A 6,322-nucleotide genomic window follows, 5' to 3' on the forward strand; every position below is an offset into this window, starting at 1 on the left:
CTGCAGACCAAGGATATAGCCTCAGTTAAGGTTTTACGGAGGAATAAGAATGTTGAGGAAGTGACTTGGGAAGCGGAAGAGGCAATGAAGACTGAGTACCCACATTTGTTCACAGCAGTACTCATGATTGGTCGTGTGAGGCCATGGTATTGTGTGTTATAGTATGTGGCCCTGTGTGGCATTATTTTGGGTTGATGTGGGCAGGATGGATTGGTATAACTACGGGGAAACTTTGCTAAAATTTTCATGACCCAGGATTGTTCGAACATTCGAGGACGAATGTTCCTAAGGGGGGGGGGGGGAGAATGTTATACCCGTCGTGTTCGTAGTAGTAGAACCTATGGTTCCCTAGTCGGGTATGCCCTTGGAATAAAGACCCGAGCTCGAGTTTGAACGTAGAAAATGTCTTACCCCATGTACAAGGGTACCAGCAGATATTCCTGGCAATTTATAGAGTTAGAAGTTGAACGAAGCGAATCGACGCGATCTGAACTGAATCAGAAAATCTGCAGGATACTGGTCATCGTCGACTGGTCGTTGACATGTTCGACGGACCGTCGATGTGCGGTGTCAACAGGGTTTCCCAGCCTTGCATCTGCAGGCGCAGGTCGACGGGACAAGTCGACGGGGCGTCGACCCGCTCGTCGGACCGGACCGCTGTAGCCTTTTTGGCTTCCAAGTATAAATAGGTGGTTCACGACCCTATTTCATATTGTTCCTCCTTTCCAAATCAGGAAATCCCTAAGATATTCTCTCCCAATATTTTTCATCATATTAGTGAAGATTTGACAAGACTCGAACCCCGTAAACCCATGATGCTGAAGAAGAAGGTTGCTTCTAGGGTTTCTTCAAAGTTGTGAAGTTTAGAGAGTTGAAGTTGAAGTGATTCTTGACCCCCCCCCCCCCCCCTCCCAAGACTTGCAAGTTCGAGAGGTAGAAGTTGGACGAGGGGGTATAGGAACATGAATAATCTAGAGCGTGATTGGATGTACGATAGGTTGGATGGCCGAGGGGGTATAAACTATAGCTTTGTAACCGGTGTAGATAATTTTATCCAATTTGCACTTTCTCGATGAAATTACATGAGCGGTAACAAGGTTAGATGTCCATGTAAAAAATGTCACAACATTAAATACATGGATGTTGAAATCGTTGACTATCACCTTTTTATTTTTGGATTTGTTGAGGACTATTTTGTTTGGGAGTATCAAGGGGAAAAAGATGTAATCGGTGAGATAGCTTCTGGTAATGATTTTCACAGTGGTTCTCAACCTGAATCGGGATTCGATAATCCATACCGACAAATGGTCTTGGATGTAGATGGTCCCAACTTTGGTCAGGGTTCGAGTTCGCAATCTTATAGCAATATTGAAGTTGATTCTTCTCATCCTTATGAACCTTCAATGGAGGAGGAGCCTAATCCCGAGTCCCAACGATTTTACAATTTGCTACAAGCTGCTGATGAAAAGTTATATCCCGGTTCTTTTCTCTCTCAACTTGCAGTAGTCTCCAGAATACTTATACAAAATCTTTTAAAGATAAGGAGTAAACTATAGGTTGGGTTAGAGTAGAGCGAAATCATGGCTGTTTAGGATTTTGCTAAAACAACTGGGGGTTCTACTAGCAAATCATATGATTCTGCAGAAGTTCAACCTTTAGGAACCAAAGTTCAGAAATATGGATCAGCTAAGAGACCTCCATGCGAGGTCACGTCTACTGCTCAGGCTTCAGTTAAAAAGCATAGAATTTATGATGCATCTGCACCAGTTAATAGTAAGCATGCTTCTGTTAAAACTGAAACAAAGGCAGAACATGATGATGGTGACGATGTTCCTAAATCCCAGAGGATAAACAAGTCTGCAACTTCCGCTAATAAATTGTCATCTCCAATGAAAGCAACTAAAGTTGTTTCATCGTCACTGAAGGAAACGAAAAGTAAGTTGAAGAAAAAATCCAAGTTCTCTAAGTCATCGAAAGTACCTCCAAGCTCAGGTGAAGGACTAAAATGCACTACTTTGGTACACAATGGAGAGATATCCTCCTCCATTCAAACCTCATGGTGTTAAGATGCTCTACAAGGGAAAGCCTGTTGATCTCACCCCAGAACAAAAGAAGGTCTCTATCTGTCTCCTTTGTCTGTGTGCACAAGCAAATCCATTTATGTATTTATGAGTTTATTCTCACTGTAGTTTTTTTCTCCGTGCAGGTTGCAACAATGTATGCAGTGATGTTAGACACTGATTACATGAATAAACCACAATTCAAAGAGAATTTCATGAATGACTGGAGGAAAATACTTGGAAAAAAACATGTCATTCAAAAGTTAGAAGATTGTGATTTCACCCCAATATACGAGTGGGACCAGAGGGAAAAGGAGAAGAAAAAGCAAATGAGTGCGGAAGTAAGTAGATGGTCCTTGACTGTTTTCTGTATGTGGCTTGAATACAGAATAATCATCGTGGTCTTCTATCTTCTATGAGGTTTTCAACTCAAAAATTTCTTGAGCGATACATTGATTATTTTTATAAAAAGTATGTTATGTTTTGAAAGGTATTGTGAAGAAATGAATTTATAACAAAAGATTCTTTATTCAATTGTAAGTGGAGAAATTAAATGTAGAAATGCAGTTATTCGGAACTTCCTTCAGTGCTAGTTTATTTTGTTGTACTTTTTATCGCTCCTACTGGTTGGTTCGCTTGCTAATTATGTTTAACTCTTATTTGGCCTATCTTTCTTGTCATGCATCTTGTCACAAAATTTTGGATTAGTTTCGAGCATGTACGTTCTCTATTGGGTTGCAGAACTTCTTATGGCCCATTTTGGTTCAAGAAAGATTACCTGCTGGATTGTGTTAAAATGCATAGATTTGCTTTTCATGTTGAAGCTAATCTAGTATAAGACTTATACCTAAGAGATAAATTTCCTATAAGAATACCTATAATACCCCCCGACTATTTGTGTGAATAGCATTCTGGAGTTTCCACGTCAATATGTGAGAATATTTTAGCTCCTTGTGCATGCTAAAGGCCAAACCATGTTCTCATTTTTGTACTCCCTTCCTCTATCTAAAATAGTTATCCTTCTAATAATGTTTGGGGTTTGTTGTCTGTCTGATTCAATTGGAATTACCCTTTTAATAACCAATCCAAAGTGACAGTTACATTTTTACTTTTTGGCAGATGTTGATGAATTTAATCTCTTCATCGTCTATAGAAATTGCATATCTTTGGGACCAACACTAACTAGAAACTTAGACAGTAATTTTTTGAGTGATGGAGTAATACTTTGGAGCCAGGTTAAGTGGTGATAAGACAAGTGTCGTTGAACAAATAGCCAATTATGTGAAGCTCTTAGTTATTTTTATATGTTTTGGTCTAAGAAAATTGCCTATTTTGTAGGAGAAAAAGGCCTTGAAAGAAGAGAAACTCAAGCAAGAAGAGAAGTACATGTGGGCTATCGTTGATGGTGTAAAAGAGAAGGTTTTTTGTCTATATCTTTAGCTTTCAATATTATCTGGTTTTGATATATAAGTATGTACTACTTGTCTGGTGGAGAGTATGATACTACATTCTTACTAATCAGCCAATTTGCTTGTACAAATAGCCACTTTCTTGTATCTGCATCTTTCCTTTTATATTTATTTTTTGATGCCGATTTTTATGTTCTGAGAATTTCTGCTAATGCTATCAATCCATTAAAATCAGCTTTCTCAAATCTTGATTAGACAATTGGAGCAGCTAAAGTTCTCTGATGTGTTTTAATTTTCTATGACCTAGTTGTAAAAGTCAATCAAAATAAGATATTTATCTGTCCTGTTTAGTACCTTTTCATGAGGATGCTACATCAGAAGTGATAAAAACCAAAATGCAAGAACAGGAACTGAAACTTGGGAAGCAGATAAAGATGGGAAGCAAGACAAAAATATTTATGAAGTATTAGTGATAACTAGAATTATATCCTAATCACCCGAAATACAATCAATAAAATCACCTACAATAATAGGATCCTCAAGAGGAAGACAAACCTCTTGGAAATCCTAGGGCTAGTTCTAAGGCAACCACAAGTTCACCTCCTAAGCTCACAAGCTCAACGAAGTCATCAACATAATCACAAGTCCACACAGGAAGATTGTTAGATGGGATTTCCATGTCTCTTCATATGAGCTACTTGTCAAAAACAATTGAACAAAGAAAAAGAAAATGAAAGAACTTATCCAAAAAAATAAAAAAATAACAAAGGATGGCAGGTTATATAAATTGTTGTAACTTATTGGTTTCGACTTTTATTTCTGGATCTTCTCTGATGCTGTTTCATATGAAATCTGCAAATCCTTTGCAAACCATCTGTCTTTGGATCTGACTGTTTTGTTATATGCAGGTTGGGAACTTTAGGGCTGAACCACCTGGATTGTTCCATGGTCGTGGAGAACATCCGAAGGTATGTATAACCTCTGTTCTTCTTCTATGAACTTGAGTTTTGTCCTTTGTAAGTGAATGTTTCGAAGTGTTTAGTGTGGAACTGAAAGATGTTTTTTTAAAATGTAAAATAATGGTACAGATGGGAAAGATAAAAAGACGGATCCGACCAAGTAACATTACAATAAATATTGGAAAGGATGCTCTAATACCAGAATGTCCTGTCCCTGGTGAAAGGTCCCTCTCATCCTATTTTCCCACTATGGGGTGAATTTACTATTCTTTGGTGTTGGAGAAAGTTGTGAACTCTTTATAACATGGTAAAAGTTTGGCCTTTGCGTGCATTTCCCGATCAAAGAAGCCCTTGAACTCACGTTTCTTTTCCTTCCCTTCTTTTATCGGACAGCTGGAAGGAAGTAAAGCACGACAACACTGTAACATGGTTAGCATTCTGGAATGATCCTATTAATCCAAAAGAATTCAAGTACGTTTTCCTGGCAGCCAGTAGTTCATTGAAAGGGAAAAGTGACAAGGAGAAGTATGAGAAAGCAAGGCGTTTAAAGGTACTTGGGATGAAGAAACAATAGTAGATTTCTGATCAATGAGAATTTCTTTATTTTGAAATGTATACAGTATTGGTTTGTAATTTCAACGGTCTTCTGAATGCAGGATTACATAGAGGGTATCAGGTCTGTATATATGAAGGATTTTACCAGTAAAGATCCTATAAAGCGTTAAATTGCAGTTGCAACCTATCTTATTGATAAATTAGCTCTGAGGGAAGGGAATGAGAATGTACAAGGAAAATAACTTTTTATGTCTGGTCCCATTATTTTGTTGCCTTTTGTTTTGGAGATGCCAGGTATATGACATGGATCATCATAGATGTCATAGTTAAAAATGCCCAATTTGACAGTTGTTACTGGTTAAAACGTGTTTTGTCAAAGCATATAAAGTTTATTTCCCCGGCAACAGCATTTCATTAGTTTTCCTTTATCAGAAAAAAGGATATCAAGTTGAACAGAAGCAGGAAGATAACTATACTTATCAAGTTGATGCGATTGATTCCTACACTGAATGATCGCTTGCTTCCTTTATTTATTGAGAAGGCACGCGGAGTGATTTCTTCACCATCACATTATCCAAATACTCCTATCGACAAACCATCAGTTGTGACACCCATAGTGCCTCCTCCTACTACTGCTAATGTTGACGATGTTGATCCTTTAGTTTCTGATGATGATCGTAGTCCTTCACCCATGCATTAGTTTTTTATGTTATCTGCTTTTTGCTGGAAAGAACAAAATTATGCACTAACAATACTTGATGGATGTGTGGGCTCTTTTGGTAGTTGATAGCTTGGTGTTGTCAGTATTTTGGACTTAACGATTAGGATTCTGCTATCTATTTTGAATCTTTTTTATAGATATTATTTTATGTGAATGTCAGTTATTTTTAAGGGTATTTATTAATTTGTATTTAGTATGTTTCAACAGGTGTATTTAAAAAAAAATCGGAAGAAAAATATTTGTGACAGATTTGCGACGGATTTTGGTCGTTGCTAGAGGGAAAACAGTAGGCTACAAACTGCGACAAACATTGTATTGTCGCTAAATGCAGGCACAAATAATTCAAATATTTTGCGACGGATTAGCGATAATGGTTTTCGTCGCTAATTTACTAAAACGACGAAATCAAATATGAACTTAGTCACGGAATTCATAACAATAGCAACAAAATATTCCGTTGCTAAAATGTGGAACGAATCTCATACGTCGCTACTCTGTTGCTAATTTTGCTACGGATTTCATTTTTCCGTCGCTAATAGGTTAGCAACGCGCAAAATCGTAACAGATGACATTCCGTCGCTAATCCGTCGCAACACATGTTTAGCAACAGATATATGT

The 6,322-nt window shown here is 37.7% G+C and overlaps 1 pseudogene; it reads left to right on the top strand.

Moving 5' to 3' along the window:
* Positions 1–1,136: 1,136 nt before the first annotated feature.
* LOC132612909 (DNA topoisomerase 1 alpha-like) lies at positions 1,137–5,683 on the top strand (annotated as a pseudogene).
* The last annotated feature ends 639 nt before the right edge of the window (positions 5,684–6,322 follow it).

Source organism: Lycium barbarum, chromosome 10 (genome assembly GCF_019175385.1).
Source record: "Lycium barbarum isolate Lr01 chromosome 10, ASM1917538v2, whole genome shotgun sequence".
Lineage (NCBI taxonomy): Eukaryota > Viridiplantae > Streptophyta > Magnoliopsida > Solanales > Solanaceae > Lycium > Lycium barbarum.